This window comes from Melospiza georgiana, chromosome 17 (genome assembly GCF_028018845.1).
Source record: "Melospiza georgiana isolate bMelGeo1 chromosome 17, bMelGeo1.pri, whole genome shotgun sequence".
Taxonomy (NCBI): Eukaryota; Metazoa; Chordata; class Aves; order Passeriformes; family Passerellidae; genus Melospiza; species Melospiza georgiana.
Genome location: NC_080446.1, coordinates 4162103 through 4179936, shown reverse-complemented (window position 1 = coordinate 4179936; position 17834 = coordinate 4162103). Strand labels below are relative to the sequence as shown.

The window sequence follows — 17834 nt, the reverse complement described above, 5'->3', positions numbered from 1 at the left end:
CAGTTGGCTCATGTTTTCCAGGTTTAACCAACTCAATCAACTTCTCATTCTGTGCTGGCAAATTGTCCATGGATTTATATCAACAGAAACAGTAAAACTAAAAAGAACAAAGTATTTAATCCTTCTTCAAAATTAGCTCATAAAGCACTTAAAAATCACATTTTCCCCCCTCAATGCTTATTAATAATTTTGAAGCTGCTCTATCTCCAAACCCAATTCTTAGTGTACCACTTGAAAATTTCACGCAAAATCCCAACGTAGCCTTCAGTTTGATAAAAGGCTGTCACAAGCAATTTTTTTTTTTTTTTCAAATTTCACTTCCATGCTGTAGAACAGTATTTCTGTCCAACCATCAGCCAAGCACTATTATTAATCATTTATATCCCCATATGGACACAAAGCCTGGGGAGGTGGCCTCAGGCACACAGGACAGCACTCACACCTTTCTGTGGGGTGTGAGGCTGAGAGGCACAGACAGGAACCAAAGCTTCCACTTCACCACTGCAGACTGTGAGCAATGAGTCAGAGTCCTCAGGAAACTTTCTGGACTATCTAAAGAACTTCAGTCCCCAACAGACTCCTAAATTAGATGCCTGTTTTGAGATGTGTCAGTGTCTCATGTTTTCAATTGGATTAATTGGAAAAAGTGTCCAGAAGTTGCTAGTCTAAAAGCTGCTAGATCTCCTAGGGGGGGAAAAAACCCTCATTCTCTACCATTAATTTCTACAGGTCCACTTTTTTTTATGTAAGCAGACAACTAAACCACTAGTTTCTACATAAATATTTTCCTAACTTTGACAATTACTTTAAAACAGGACTAAGATGCTCAATTTGACTGCGGCTTCTTTTCCTATTCATAACACATTAAGTATCTTAGGAAATCAAAAATTGATCCTTTGTGCAGCCAGCTTCATCCTCATAATTAAAAAGCAGATTCTGATGTACAGTAGGCACATCAGACAGACAATTAATTGCCTTCATAGCACTGGGTACTCTGCTACAGATGCCTGCACCAAGAGAACTGAAGATACCATTTCTACCGAGCATTACTAAACCCATTAGAAATACAACACAGCAGAGCATTTTTGCTGTCCCTCCCTAGCCCCAAATACCCTGCTGAGAATATATTTAGCCTGAGATGGCTAAAATCCATAAATGTTGAATCATCATCGTATTCTGGACGATCATCTTTTAACCTAATCAGCCTAAACTAGGAACAGTCCTGCTGAAAAGTGTGTGTTAATGCAGCAGAGGCATCATCATGCACATCAGGTCCGGCAGATAAAAGGGCTCTGAGGCACACCACTCTCCAGGAAATGAAGCGTCAGTGATGAACATCGGTTTCTCATTTTAAATATTAAAACAGGCCATGGGACTCTGCCCTTTCTAACTGGGACTGGGGAGACAATTTGAAAGGTTAATTAAATGACTGACACGTCAGGGCACCACGGTGCAGGATCTGCAGAGTAAGGTCTGCCCATGGAAATCCGTGGCTCCCACTCTGCAGGAGCAGGACCAAAAGTCACAGCAACAGCATAAGGACACTCAGGAAAGTGGAGGCAAATCTACTGATGGTGTGCAGGGAAAGCTGAGGCAAATCCAGTGATGGTCTGCAGGGAAAGTTGAGGCAAATTCAGTGATGGTGTGCAGGGAAAGTTGAGGCACATCCAGCGATGTGTGCAGGGAAAGTTGAGGCACATCCAGTGATGGTGTGCAGTCACCGTGCAGGAGTCGCAGCACATTAAATCCCAGTGGGAATGCTCCCATGGGAGAGCACAGACACCCCTTGGGTTTTAGTTTAGAGTTGCTTTTCTCCTGAGCACCGACACCCACACACCATTTAATGGGCTTTAACTTGTGCTGCACACCCACCACAGGAAAACTTCCTGGAACTCTGCAAAGCAAGCAAGGCTGGTGGTTTTACAGCACACGTCTCAGCAATGCTGGTTTTGTTTTCTCCAGGGCTGAGTTTGCCCTGACAGAGGATTATTTGCTTGTGGAGGCATTGCTGGGCAGGGAGCAGATGTGGTGGAAAGCACTTCAGCCCCACCAGTTCTGTTCTGAGAGCTCTCTGCAGCCCAAACTCTGTAAGTATTAACTGAAATAAAACACAGCAGAACTTCTGTGTTTTACCTTGGATGCAGCTGAGATAAAGATGTGAACTCTGCCTGGGCTTTTTTAATACGTGCACCTTTGTCCTCATAAAATTCCAAAGGAACTTCATGCAAAGGCAGCAGCACATGCCCTGTGCAGCCCCTGACCCTGAACATCCCCCTGAGCAGCACAGACCAAGGGAGAAGCACCACAGGTCATCCCTCCCAAACACAATTCCTAAAAGTGTGAGTTTTAAAATGAGGGAATTTTGACATTCAGAACTGAAATTCACACAGAATTTATGTGCTTGCAGATACAGAACTTCTCCCGTAAGTGTATCTCTGTATTAGTGACTGATGAATAAGCACCAGGAAGAATTATAAGATTTCATACATTTTCACATCACTTATACGAGTGACAGCTATTTTAATATGATTCGAGCTAGCATCTTCACAGAACTTTTTTTCCTCCAAATTTTTGTAATTTTTTTTAAACAAGCTGGCCAAGAAACTGAATTCCACACAGAAAAGACTGAGATTTTTCATCCTAGTCATTCAGTAGGGGAAAAAGAAATTCATACATTTATTTCAAGCCTGGATTCCTACTGCAACATCTTGAAATGCTCAATAATTCCATTAAAGCTTTGTAGGGGAGAAATATAATCTGCTATACTGCTACCGAGGCTCCTCTGTAGTAACACAAGCCACAGGAGCAATTCTTTGAAACAGTAAACAAAAAAAAACCACTCAAGGCATTAAAAATAATATTTTGAAAGAGAGAAAGAATTAAATGTTGGAAACAATCATAATTATGCTTTAAAGAGAGGGTTTGATTGCGTAACTTCAGTTACCTAGGGCATAATGATCACCAAATTCATAACTCTTCCCCATCAGAGAGAAAATGGAAAACTCTTAATAATCTAAAAAATATTACAGTATCTTTCTCTATTTGGAGTGAATCAATGATATTTATAGCCCCAGAGGTATTGAATTTCTTTTGTATCAAAGAACACCAATAATAATGTACAAGTCCATTATGGAAGTGCGTATCAAGAAAGTGAGCACTGTCTAAGACTACAAAAAGGGAGAAAGTCAAAACTCAGCCTGTGATCCCAAGAAAACATGTCAATCTTCTCCCACCAGATGCAACAATCAAATTATCTCAGGTGTTTGTAGCTCACCACATAAAAATGGGATGAAAAATCGAGACTGGTAACTATCAAGACATTTTACAGAGTTTGACAGGAAAACCTCACAGCCAAACTGCACAAAAAAATTTCCTGAGCAAATCAGATTTGCTTAAAAACCAAAATTATATATATATGTGTAAAAGGAACAAACAAGACAGCAAAGAATTTGCATCAATTCTGGAATCTAAAGTAATTCTGAGGTACAAGCATTCCCTAAAAGCAGGATGAGAAAAGAGCCTGGCAAAGAGGGAAGTGCTTGCCCTGTTAACTCCACACACATTCAAAGGAACAATTTTTTTGCCAGCAAGAAGAGCAGCTTCATCTGGATGCTCCCTGGCTTTATTCTCCCACCTCTGAAGAGTGTCCTCAGGCATCATCCAGCAGTTACAGAGGGGACCTGTGGGAGTCATTAAAGTAATTAGAACTGCTTGAATGTCAGCTGCAGATGATGCCATGGAGGACAACGCATCCCTACCCTACAGTTAACAGGAGATGTTAATTTTGTGAAATCTTTCCTTTTGTGTTCTGCTTTCCCCGTTAACTATGTAAGGCAGAGCCCAAGAGAAAAGACCTACAAAGATCTTGCCAAGCAAGGTGCCCAAATGGGCCTGGTTACCATGGCACTGGCATCCAAGGGCTTGTAATGCAAACTACTGAACATGCTCTGGTAGCAGGACTTTTGAACACCTGGTGGGGCAGTCAACCAGCTCAAATGTGGGGATTTAAGTACATATAAACTTAGATTTAGCTTGCTCCTTTTGAAAAATCACTATCTAACTCGATTCCTGTTTTCAAGGATGAAAACAGCACCTCAGCTGAAGGCTATCATAGGCACAACCCAAGTTCCAGATGGTGCTAAAATCAAGCTCAGCACAAGGGCCTGACACCATCCTGGGGCAGCAGATGCCATGGAGTCCACACCATGTCTGCTACTGAGTCAACCAAAACAAGTTCTTTCACATGTTTTAAAATAGGAGAAATTTCCTATTTAGATGAGCTATAGATATATATGGACGCAGGTAAGCAAAGACTGTTGCTTGTTTTACCAATAAAAACTAAAAAAACATGCCTAGTGTACTCTAGATAGCCAAGGAGACAGTGTTCTTGCCTCCAAATTTTCTGAGTGAAAGCATAAAGCAGGTCTATGGAATAGAAGTGAACATATCAAGTCACTACTTTGTGAGCTATGGGCAGCATCACTGACCTTCTAGAATAATAACTGATTATTGAGCAGTTGTGAGAAGTCATTTCACTGTAAAAGAAAAAAAGATACTGGATATCAGAAAGGGCTAACACTTAAATCTATATGCAGTATGAATTCATTTTGTTTCTCTTTATACTTTGCTATTCTTAGACAGATAGCAGCTTCATGAGACCTGATTTATAGTCCATATGTATCAAAATAGGAATGTGCTCCTACGTTTCAGAGCATTAAATGAGATTTACTCCACAGTAACTTCATTCTGCCTTACCCAAGCAGGATTTGCCATGCCCGGCACTTCTGCCACAATAGAAAATCTCCTGCAAGAAATGCAGTGCTTAGTAAAAAAGTTACTATTACCAGGGTCCTGATACTTAATATTGACAGCCCAGGAACTGGTCTGTGACTGGAACTGTCTGGAGGGAAGAATGGATTAGAAAGGTGGAAGCAGCAAAATGCAGCTGGAAAGAGGTGAGGGCTGTCCAAGGCATCTCCCAGCATCCCATGGTCCCCTCAGCCAAGGCTGCTCCCTGCCCACTGCCACGGTGCTGGTTTGGGCTGGGAGAGTTGATTATCTCCCAGATAAACCATGGGCTGTGGTTTGGAGCAGAGCTGGGAACAGAGTTGATCACATAGGGGTGTTTCAGTCAGTGCTGAGCAGGGCTCACACCACAGAGACCCTCTCTGCTCCTCAGCCCAACCCAGCGAGGCTGGGGGTGCACAGGGAGCTTAGGGGGACCCCTGAGCCTGACTGACCCACGGGGTGCTCCACACCCCCCATGCTCAGCATACAGAGCTGGGGGATGTTCAGAATTTGGGCACCAGCCTTCCCCAGCCACCATCACGCAGATGGAGCGCTGCTTTCCAAAGGATGCCTGAGCACCTGCCTCTGAGAACAGCTTAAGGAATTCCTTCCTTTCCCTATTAAACTGTATTTACCCACGTTTTCTTCCCCATTCTCTCCCCTATCCCAGTGCAGGGGATGTGGTTAAACCATGACAACCACAGGAAACTCCATTTAAACATAAGAAGAAACCACATGATTTCCACAGGTGACTTCCAAGCCTCAACTCCATGGTTCTGTGATCTCCAAAACATTTGTTGTTCATATATATGAGCACTACCAGCACAATATTTAATAACTGTATCCTTAGCTAGATATAGATTTTGAATCCAATTTCAGAGAATGATAAAACATTCTAGATTTTAATAGGTCATCACAGTGACAGTCAGGTCAATACAATCACTGATTCATTATTCACACTGCTTCCTTCTGTTTTCACAAAATAAATTGTGCCAAGAGAACATGTGTTTTATACCATTTTAACTCTTCTCTGTGTGTATGTTTATACATATATATATAGATATCTATAAAGTTATTTCACAACATTTCTGTGAAAGAAAAAATATATTTCCCATATTGAAAAATCAGGGAAACTTGAGGACAGCTTATAATGTGATTTTCTCAAAGTTATATGCAGTTTGGTAATAACTGACACCATATTCATGGAGAAACTAAAATGGCAACAATAAGAAATCCTCCACACAGCACAAACCCTTGAAGTACCTTATTAGCTCTGGCAACTCTTTCAACAACTTACAGCTGAAGAGAAAATTCAGATTCTTATTCTGAATGCATGTACAGTCCAGACCCTTTGTCTGTATTTTATGTCAGGTGCTGTTCTGTACCTGTTTGCTTCTTGTTTCTCTGCTCCATGAAATTCTGCAACACTAAATGATATGGAAATAGCTAGAAAATTATGCAGCTGGAAGTAGGAACAAGCTGTGTCCATCACTTCAAAGATGTGCAGCCATGAAGAGATGTTCCTCCATACAAGCAGCATTTCTGTTTGGATTTCCTCCTTTTTAGCTCCTCAGGGATGGACCAGTACCTACTACAACACACCCCAACAGCTGAATATTTTCACCCTGTCCTGCTTATGACCAAAGCTTCCTTTTCTCCAGATCCCAGCTCTGAGAGTTGCATGTTTCACCTCTTACAACAGGACCCAGCAGCATTTGACTTCACCCAACTATTTTCCTGCTAATGTTATTTTTAAGAGCTTATATAATAACAAATGGACTATCCAATATGTGCTTAATAATGGCTCAGGCAGCCTCTGACAACGGGGTTATCACATCCATTTGGAAAGTTTCGTGGGAATCCATAACATTCCCCTGAACTGTCACCAAGGAACAGGTTGCAGGGGAATGAGGTCTAACAGAGGAGCATATTATAAAGGCAGCTTTTATGATACACATTAATGGAGGTCAGAGGCAAGGCTACTGCTCTCATTTATGAAGGGAAAACACTAGATCATAATGATGGCATGAGGATAGGGAGAATAATAAAGTCATTTCCCTGGTTCAGGAAAGACTAGCACATTTTGCCCAGTTAAGTCCTTTTCACTATAAAAGGACTGCCTAGAGGTGCCTTTAAGTATAGATTTGCAGACAGTCAGAACTAGGTGTGTGTATCACATCAATTGCAGCAGGTGACTCTGTGCATAAAAGTTATTAGGAATAAATACCCCTTCCAGAGCAGAAAATCAATTCCATGCTCATGGCACTCCTTGATTGAGAAGATGTAGCTTTTGAGACCAGAGCTCCAAAAGTGGACCAAAGCCTCAATTACAGTAAGTCTTAATTCCTGGCTTATATTAGGAAATTTTATGTGGCACTAAAATGCACAGTGACAGCTCAAGTTCCTTTCTGAGCTTGTAGATAGAAGCAGTGACCCGTGCCTTTGAGGTTATGCTAACCACTGCTAAGTACATACTTGTTACTCATATAATTCTCCTCTAAATTACTTAAGATAAAAGAAGCCAAGAGAGAGCCAGGTAGAATCAAACATGATTGCTTCCTATTAAACAGCTGTCAGTTCCACCAGATCTCACCAACCTTGGATCAAAGGCAGTCACACTTGGACACTTTTCCTTTAATAGCTTCATTCATGCCTGGCCAGTGCCGGGACTCTTCAGCTGTGTTCTGATGCTATCTCAGCACCTGAATGAGCCCTGCACATTGTGCTGCTCTGCACCTTCATTCAGCTCTGAGAGAATCCTTCTGTTGGGTAGAGAGGCACAAGAATCTCAGAGGAGAACATCTACTCCCTTACAGTGGGTGGCAAGCCCAAGCTTGGTGCCCTTTAAGTTTGGGAAATAAAAAATGTAGACATACAATATTGACATACAATATTGTACAGGTGTACAATACTTAAAAGACTTCTATGAAAATTGAGCCTCCTCAATGAACTGCCCACAGGCCTATTCCCAGCTCAGAAATGCCATTTGAAACTGGCCACAGGAGCCATTGGGAGAATCAGGTCTTAAACTGAGAGCAAGTCAACCAGCTACTGCAGCAGATCAAAGCTGTGTTAAACTGTAAGGTTAAAGCATGATGGTGAAAGTAACCAGGTCACAACTGTGGCCTCAACCTAGAGCAGAGCAGCTCCCAAGGAGCAGCTGGTAACTGTTCTTGAAGAAAAAGCAGAATTATTGCCCTAATTCAGAAGGGTTCTCAGACCAGCAAAAGTACCTGCCAGCACTCAGCTCTATCAGAGAAGCAGACAGGAGAGCACCCCAGCGTATTCCATACATATACATTATTAAATTTTATCTAATGGTATTAAAACTTGGAGGCCAGCATGCTGGGTTTCCCCATTTGAACAGAAAAAAGCCTGTCTCCTGAATGTTCTTCTTGGGCATTCATTTCCGTGCCCCACAAGAGAACGCCCACTCTGCTCCCTCAGCAAACACCCTACCAGTGTTCCTTGTCTATGATCAAAGTTTCTCTTGGTCTTCAGTGGGGATTTGGAAGCACAACCTTTAGATGTAAAGGAGTGTTAAAATAAAAAAATTAAAAACACTGAACCCAAACCCCTGGTGTTTTGAAAACCTGCAGTAACTCCAAAGGCTCGCCTAATGCATGCACCAAATTTTACATCTCCAGGCTTTGGCTTATTGAACAGGGAAAAATGTAAAAATGCATGACCTGGATGAAAGTACCATTCTTTTTTGCTGTGTTCCCAAGTTTTTGAAGTTGGGGACTTTGTTCCTAGTAAAACTACTTTGGTAGCAACTGTGTCTCCACTGGATGAAAATCTGTGTCATGGAACAAACGACCTAATTTGGATCCACTGTCCACTTCTGCTCTAGAGAGAACCCTGATTAAACTCAGAGTTATTCTGCACTTCTTCTGAGGGTTGAGGCATTCAAATTAGCTATTAGATCCTTAGCAAAGATCTTGCAGCTCCTGTGCTAACTCAGACTAGCAGATGTATCAAGGACTATAATTTCTAGCATTACACAAACCAATTAACCTTTGCCAGAGGTACGTACTGTAGAGAACTAAATATAATAAAACATATTAAGAGTATTGTTTAATTCATACTTGGAGCACTTTCTCAGAGGTAGTTATGAACTGATATGCACTGAATCACAGCATGTTACTACGTTGTTCAGTGTTGCTCCATAAGGTTTAAATTAGACTCCCTCAGCTCCAAAAAACCATACCCAAAGCCTGGCAGCTTTTTCTCTGAAGTTAGCTAATTCTTCTGCAGATAAAGCCAACAAATAAGCACAGAGGGTAGACAGAATTTAAAGAAAAAAAATCTACATCTTATAGATTTGTTCACTTCTACCCCGAGCACATGTATATATTTATATGTATTCAAAATTTTATTCATTTTTTGGGCTAACAAAGAATGTGTATCTTTAGTCTTTCAGCAACTGGAAAGAAGAGTGTGTAGAAAAGATGAGTGTTTAACAAATGCCATTCTCAGCTTCTGAGTTTGTATACAAAGATGTGCACACAAGACATTCATGGGATTCTCTCTGAAAGAAACAGACACCTGGCAATGCCAGATAAAAAGCCTCATTAGTATGGGAACATTGTGTTGACAAAAAATATGCAACACACTTAATAGCCAAAAGAGGAAAACTACCAACCTTTAAAGCTTCCTTTCTGTAAACATTTCTTTAGGAAACACTGAAATACACCCAGGCTGTTCAAACAGGAGGCACACCATTAGTACAACTGATGGTACAACTGCCCCAGAGGTTGCACTGCCTGCAGAGGCAGACTGGAGCCCGATGAGCCAAGGGGGTATTTGAGCCCAAAGTTCATTGGAACAACCTGAACTGTGTGCATGCTCTCAAAGCACTGCCAGCACACAACCTCAAGCAGATCTGCCAAAAGGACATTTCCCAATTTCCTCCCTTTTACACATAAATTGGTTAAATCACAGCGATATTTTTGCGTCCTACTAAAGGTCTAAGTAGGATGTCACCCTCCCTTAAAAAAAAGCTTTTCATCCAGCTCATCTCTGAGTGAAAAACCAAAAGCACTCCGGGTATGAACTCCATGTTGAATTGCAGGAAGCTGATTTGAATTTTAAGATTCAATATAAATTATCTCCTGCATGCACAGAGCTACACTGAGCACTATCATCAATTATACGGGCACAGAACATCACGTGGAGAAGTACCCAGCGCAGAAATGGCACTTTTGGGTGTGTGTGTTTTCCCAAATCAGCCTTGTTTTAATTGTCAGAGGGATTATCTTGCTGTAACAGTCTGTTCTGTTTGTTTTCTTCATGCTTATCAGCTGTGAAGTCAAATTCCAATAATCACATCTATTTAGCTTCTCAGCCCATCTTCAAAACACAAACTCTAAAACCAAACAAACCAGAGGGGGGGGAAGAAAAGCTTCCAGCTGACCATTCAGGAGTATCTAATCTAAGAGGAAAAGGTGAATCCCATGTGACATGCATTTTGTGGTCGGGTTGATGGGAAGCCTGAGGGCGAGAAAAAGGCAGATCAAAATCCTTAACAAACCTATAAAGTGAAAAAAGCAACATCTGCCTATGGAAAGATAGGAAAACCAGGGTCTAATACAGAATGACACATCATAACTAGTGTTTATGTATATTGCCAAAACCATTGCCCTCTGAAATTTCTAAGTAAATTTCTGTTTCAGTCTCTTAATCAGTTCAGCATTCTGCTCTTGTTGAAATGTCTTGTCAAAAGGCATTACCATGACTTAAAAACTTTAAGTTCAGAGGAATGCTAGAGGAACTTAAGCAACATCTATGAAATATGGCACTTCTCATCTTAATTTTAAAATAGTTTTCACTTTCATGATATGAGGCACTATGTTCTGTGCCCTCAAAATTTACACCACCTCCCAGGGCTGAAATAAGAAAGCATGTTGAATAATTCCTCTCTTATCACTTACTACTGAAGTGTAAAGTAAATCTGCTGCTGTTCAATAAAATTCCTCCTTGAAATCACAAGTCTCTCAGTTACTCTTTCTGTCTCAGTGGCACTGAGTATTCCAGGTCACTGCACAGGTTAAGTGAACAACCTCACAAATGCAGAAATAACACAAACTGAGATTGTTCCAATTTCCCCACAGTAGCACTCGGAAAAAAAAAAAAGGAAATAATCAGAGCTACCATCTCCTTCCAGATATGCACCCCACGCCTTTTATTTATTTAAGATTTTCATTCTTACGGCCTCCTTAATACGACTGGCTCTGCCTCAAGCCTTCATTTCATAGGCAATGTCTCTGATGTGCAGCATCCCTGCTCTCAGAGCACTCCTGTCAGGGAGGGCCATTCCTTCTCCAGGGCCAGTCTCATTTCATCAGAGCTTGGCTAAAGCTCTGATGAGGGATTTGCCGAGTTCTGACACAGCATTGTGGCACTTAGGGTTGTTTCCCTCCCTCCTTCCCCACTTTCTTCCCCCTCGGTACTCTAAGTAGTTCATTAACCCCACATAACTGCCAATTAAGAGAATTTCTCCTCGAGAAGGAACACTCTCTCTGTGAAACTCACTTAATTACAGAAAAAGGCATAGCTTAAATATAACAACCTCCTCTCCTGTTAATTCAGCTGTGGTGAATTTTGCATGCTCTATTTTATCCTCTGGTTATGACATGAGGGAATGCTGAAAAATACTCCTTTATTTTTTTCTTTTAAAAACTATCTCCGAGAAGTTCTGGCAAGTTAGGAAATCCTGAAGATTCCACTCATTTAGGGATTCCTGCCACAGCGATCAGAAAGCACAACTTTGGGAACTGCCATAAGACAATCCACAGATCCTACAACTGTACTTGCTGAATGCTCACAAATACCTTGTGTTTTTCTCCTAGACATATTCCTATAGACAGAAAAGTTATCTTCCATCTACAGCATGCCCATGAGGCTAAGGAATGTGTCCAGGCTGACATGGGATGTATGTGAACAGGTACAGGACCTAAACCAAGCTCATTCCTAGTAGGAGGCAAAAACTTTGGTACCATTTCCAAACTCCTGAAGAGGCACAGTCCCATAGTTTAAAGATACTCTCCCTGTTGATCAGCAGATCTTCAAGGGACCAAGCAGCAGAGAGCCAGAAAAAAAAATTCACTTCTCAGAAAAGTTGCAAAAATATTACTATTTTTAAGAAAACCTCACCTACTTGGCATAATCTGACCAGATGCAATGGCAGAAAGGTGGGGGGTTTAAACAAAGCAAAGCTAGTTTGGGTATAAGAGCATGTTTCCAATACTAAAAAAATACTGATTTCTTGAGTTTGCTTTCTGAGGCTGATTCTCAGCTGGTATAAATTGATGATGTTGCTCTGATGTGGTTCTTTTTATGTCTGCTCTGCTCTCTGCAGCGTTCATGGTATTTGCTGTAGGAACAGCAAGCACCCAATTGATGATGGGAGATAAGCAGAGTAATTAAAACCCACGTTTAGAGTTATGAACTCTGGAAAGAATAGCATGCAGATCTACAGTTATCAAAAATACAGCTTCTAATAAATAAATAATAAAAAAAGATGATACCACTTGAATGCATTTATTCACAGGCAGCAGTGTTCATTCCTGTACCTCTCCCTGTATGTAGGAATACAAGGGATAACCAATAGGAATTATAAATAGGATTTGGTGTAACAATCTTCCCCATCAGTGCTACAATGGGAAAAACACATCCAGCTATATTGTGCTGGCTCTTCATTTCCACAAAGCTTCCAGCATCCACCCACCCTGCACAGTTTTCCTGTGCAATGACTCTTCCCTCCTCCTCCTCACAGCCGCTACATCAGCCAGCAGGTAAGGAGAATTCAGAGTGCTGCTGGGTCAGCATGCCCTCCCTTGGCAGGAGCTGCACACCCCTGCCCAGAGCTGCACTCTCCCTGCCAGCCAGAGCCCAGAGCAGCTCCCGAGCTCCAGCTCCCACCGAGCAATGCAGCACACAAATCACCAGGTGGCCCCATTATGTAGCAGTCATTACCACAGACATCCCAGCCCCGCACAAGCCCCTGCTTTCATGTGCTGCGATGCTGTGTGATTATTTGAATAAAAATGTTTCCCATGGAGACAGCTCCCCGTGGCTTACACCTTGTTTGGGGACAAAGGAAATGATGTGGAGATGCTGTTAACCTCTGGAAAGATGTGAGGAAGGCTCAGCTGAGGACAGAAAAGTGAACTGTGGCAATGACTAATTGTTTAGGGCAGGATCCATCATTGTTACCAGCATATAAATTCTGCCTTTGGGAAATTCATTTAGGGTTTTTTGCCCCTTCAGAGCTTGAAGTGGGATAACCAAGATGGGAACTGACCCAGCACACAATTTGAAAGAGGGTACCCTGCATGAAAACAAAATAATTTGTCATACAATATCTATTTGTAGCTAGATATTGTATCTACAAATATACAATATTTGTAGATACAATATCCATCTACAAATAGGTATTGTCATTTTACTGGCAATTGAAGCCATTTGTTTCATATTTTTGGTACTCAGATTTTAGCTCAATATATGTGCATATAAACAATTCTCACTGTGTATTACAAGCTTAACTACTCTAAGCTCGGAGCTTCTACAAAATTATAGATGCACATAAAAAGAAAAAGTTCCTATTCTTCCACCCCAATTAAAAAGGAACATATTTTCAAGTGCATTATATCCCTCCCCTGTGAACCCAGTCACTAAAATGTGCAGCAAAAGCAGTTGGATTTACAGCCTTGCACTGCTTGGGGACAAGCAGGGATGTACAAATGCAAGCATCAAGTGACTTCAAAACTGGCACCAGCGCCTCTTGTTACACTGTTAATTCACCTGTGCGGGTTAACGGGAGCAGTCAGGGCACAAAGCTGAACATGTGCGCAAACCCTGACTTGGAAAACAGTGTCAAATGCAGCTGCCACAGTTAATGTCAAGAATCATGAAAGGACAGGATTATGCACAGTTAAGCACTTCTTCCTCCAGGCTGTAAAACAGCAACAAAAGAAAAACCCATCCCTGGGTGTTTCCAGGAGTGCTCCATCCAAAACACTTGGCACAGACAGAGGTGAGCCCATCTCCCCAAGATCAGGAGGCTCTGATGGAGCACAGGGGCCACTCCAGCTAAAAAGGAAACCTCCAAGGGCCACAGATTAAACTCTATTTGCCTGAGGTCAGAAAATCTTCTGTAGTCCCCAGTGACCATTTGTGTACATCACAAAGTCTTTGCACAGCTCAGCAAAACTGGCAGCCAGAGGAGACATCAGTGCTGGAATTCCAGAGGGATCTCAATGCACAAGTGAGATGTTTCAGTCAGATTAAGGAAGCTCCTTCCTCATCACATCTGCTCTGTGAACCTGAAGCATGACACAGGCAGCCAGGAATTACACCAACATGTAACAGGAAAATAGCAAAACGTGAATTTATCGTTCCACCCTCTCTGATGTCAAAGGGCATCAGAGCAAAACATGAGATGTATTTCAGTGAAAGGTCAGGTCTCTCAGTGAGCTTCCTGGATCACCTCCCAAGTCAGAATCCCACCCTATGTGTAAGATATAAATCACTAATATTCTTTTATGTTACAATGACATTTTAATTGCATTGCATGTTTTAATATACTCAACTTGGGGTTTAGCTAAGTTCACTGTCTCTCTTGATTTCTGTGTGGTATTTACCCATTTTTTGTAAATTGACATGGCTATTTCTCAACGTTTCATTTGCATATCTTCATTTCCTTGCTTAATACAGACTCAGAATTTGATGAACATTTGCAGATATATAGACATTTCCACATACAGAAGACAGAACCTTAACATCCCATGCAGATATCAGTGTGCCAACACAAGCAACATTCCAGCAGCAAAACAAAACGAAAACACGTGTCAGAAGAAAAATCATATTAAAATTCATACCAGCACTGCCCAAAGATTCAACACTTGCAAGTTTATTGGTATTAGACAATTCAGAACATGCATTATGACAGAAATCTTCCCTTTTTATGCAAGTGTTTCCACCAGAAAAAAAAAAGAATGCATCTGTATGCAAGAAGTAGATGTCAATTCTAATACACATGCTTTGTAAGAACATAAAATGGAAATGCACTCTGCTTGCTCTGCCCTGCAACACCTGTTAATGCTCCCATCTCAGCAGTTATGAAAATCAAACCCAGAGAAATAACCAATGATTTCCAAACCTTCACTTGAATAGAAAATAGGGTTTCTTTACCATTACACTGTAGCTTCTTCAATTTTTTTTTCTTGAACAACACAAAAAGAATAATGATCCTACCAATGAAGAGCCCTTGTAATATCTGACTTCTGCACCTCACATTCCTGTTGGCAGAAGATGCTCAAAGCCACACATTATCCCTCTAAGAGCACTATTCTTCAAATCTCTTGTATTTTTATGAAAAGAAATCAGAATCTACTTGAAGTCACGATGATGATAAGCACCACTACCCACACAAATTAAATCACTCCCATGTTGTCCATGGTGAGTAAGGGCTGGAGATCCCAGCAGGGATTTGTTCATGGTCTCTGTCGGCCACCTGTGCTGCACACCCTCACTGCAGACATTTAGGAAAAATGCTTCATACTCCAAACCTGTTTTTTTTCTGGCTCACTTTGAATTTACACCCACAAACCACCCAATGTTCACGTTTAAGAAAAAGAACCTTGACGTGTGTTTATACTTGGCTCTCTCTGTCATCCCACCTCAGTCCACATGAAATTGTCTGTTCGCTCTCTCCTTTAATTGTTTGCATAAGCTCAAAAGATGATGCTCCCACTCGTGCTGCTGCTTGGAGACCCCGATGGGCCCCGCTGTGGACAACAAAGCCAGTCTGAACTGGGACCTTCCCAGTCCCAAAATCCTCCCCTATCAGCACAGGCTCCAGCCTGACCACGAGCTGACCCGTGGGCGTTGTACGGTTGGGTGCTCCATCTGGATGGAGAACTGGGGTTATTTTTAGGATTACAAGCATGACTCCTCTTGCACACAGCCCTGGCAGAGTCCTTACCGACTGCCTCTCGTGCTCCAAGCAGAATTCCTTGGAAATCTCACCTACAGAGGGGCAAGGCGGAGTGTTGTGCATAACAACAGACAAAATGAAAGGTCTGCAATTCAGGTTTAAGAAATACAACTCACACTGGTTGGTCTGGGAAAAGTAAGCCTAGGCCAAGCAATTGGAAAGAAAACGCTGTGGGGACAGAGCAGTCGTTACATCAGGAGCTGCCCATGTTCTCCAACTCAGTTAATGTGAGGGGGGAAAAGAAAAGAAGCAGGAAATGCTCACAGTCATAGTCCTGGATAATGAGGCTAAAGTGGAAACTTGTGATACAGGATATTAAAAGCTTTAATTATTTCCTTTTCCCCGCAGTCTGATGGGATCTACCTGCAGCCACCAAGCACGACCTTTGTCAAACCCACGCTGCCCTCCCGCCAGCCCACACCTGCTCCGTGCCACAGCCTCCCCAGGAGCTGCAGGGCTGGGGACATGGCCATTCCCTCCCGGAACGCGTGCGAGGCACAAACAGCGCTCTGCAATGAAGCAATCCATCAGCACACAGCTCCCACCACAGCTCTGCCAGGCCCTTCATAAGCTGCTAGTGACAACCGCCCCACGTGTCACACCGCGGCGAAAAGCAAATTACCAGGGATCACAGGGTTTCTGCTTGAGCCTGGTGATTCCCAGGAAAAGCCATCATCTCCTCTTCCCTGCACTTAACTCTGAGTAAACTGAAAGGAGTCTGAAGGCTTGTGTTTCCTCACGATTTTATCATATGAATTATGGAGCAGGAAAGCTGTTTCAGATGCTCCAGTGTTCTTATATAAAACTATTCCCATAGAACAATATTTTCCTCCTATGACTTGTTTGTTGTTCGGCTTATTATTTTCATTTTCATTTTGTAGCTCATTCTCAGGACATGCATATTCTTTTTGAATAACAACTTCAAAAATGAAAGTCTGCTATTCGCAGCAGCAATCACAGCACATTCCATTAAAATGGAGCTTTTAACAATATCTCTGATTAAATCAATTTGGTTTGCCCTTTTTCAAATACTCCGGAACTCTCAGAAAACATACTGCATTCATTTATTTCCAAACCAACACAGCAAATACAAATGAAAATAAAATGACATTATATATTTTAGGAGATTAGACATGAAAAAAGCGCATGTAATTAACTGTACCTGGCTGGACAGTAAATGGCAGCCTGCTTTTGCATACAGAACTCTTGATTTTCTATTTTGTGTAATGTCTCATAAGAAATAACAAAACATTCAGGAAAAATCAACATTCCTGCTGCACCAGACCCCAGGATTACCTACTGAAATACCTCCTAGGGAAACAATTAAAACAGCATCTATTTAATCTACCCAGAAAAAGGCAAGATATTTTGAATCGTGGCTAACTGTATCAACAGGCAGGTTTTTAAGTTTTAGAAGTCTGCAGCTCAGAAGAATTAAACAGATGTTAAGCAAAAAAAAACACTACCTAATTTTTTCTTCTGAAGAATCCATTAATCACAGTAATACAGGAGAGTAGCAGAGAAGTAATAAACTCATCTGTGACAGAACGGATTCACAAAGGAGGAATGACTAACACACGACCAGCTACTCTGAGTAGTGCTCCTCAACCTGATGGGAGTGGGATCAGACAACAGTGACATCTCCATAACACAGCCCAAAAACATCCTGTCACCTCAGCTGCCACGAGACAACACTGCAGATCTTTGCTATAAATCAGATGAATTTGAGTCCTCAGGTATTTTTATTTTAATAACTCCACCAGCAGTATCTTCTTTTGAAATTAATACATCTGCTTTAGTGGTTTTTAGTTTTCCTTGCAGAACAATGACAGCTAATAGGAAAGCACTGTCATGTATCCTGACTAAAGGTAATGTATATGTGACAGCTGTGTGATCATCAGTAGCAAAGTATTTCCACCAGACAAAAGGAATAATTAAAACAAGCCTGCAGTCCTGGCTTTGGATTCAAATGTTTTAATTTGAAAGAACAGCGGCTCCTGGAAGCTCCTTCCCAAGCAGCTCTGACAGCCTGTCATCCCTCCACCAG

The 17834-nt window shown here is 41.7% G+C and overlaps 1 protein-coding gene across 1 annotated transcript in view; it reads right to left on the bottom strand.

Annotated features, from left to right (window-relative positions):
* Window positions 1-17834, bottom strand: part of CDH4 (cadherin 4) — a 414960-nt gene that overhangs the window by 310082 nt on the left and 87044 nt on the right. The window lies entirely within an intron of this gene.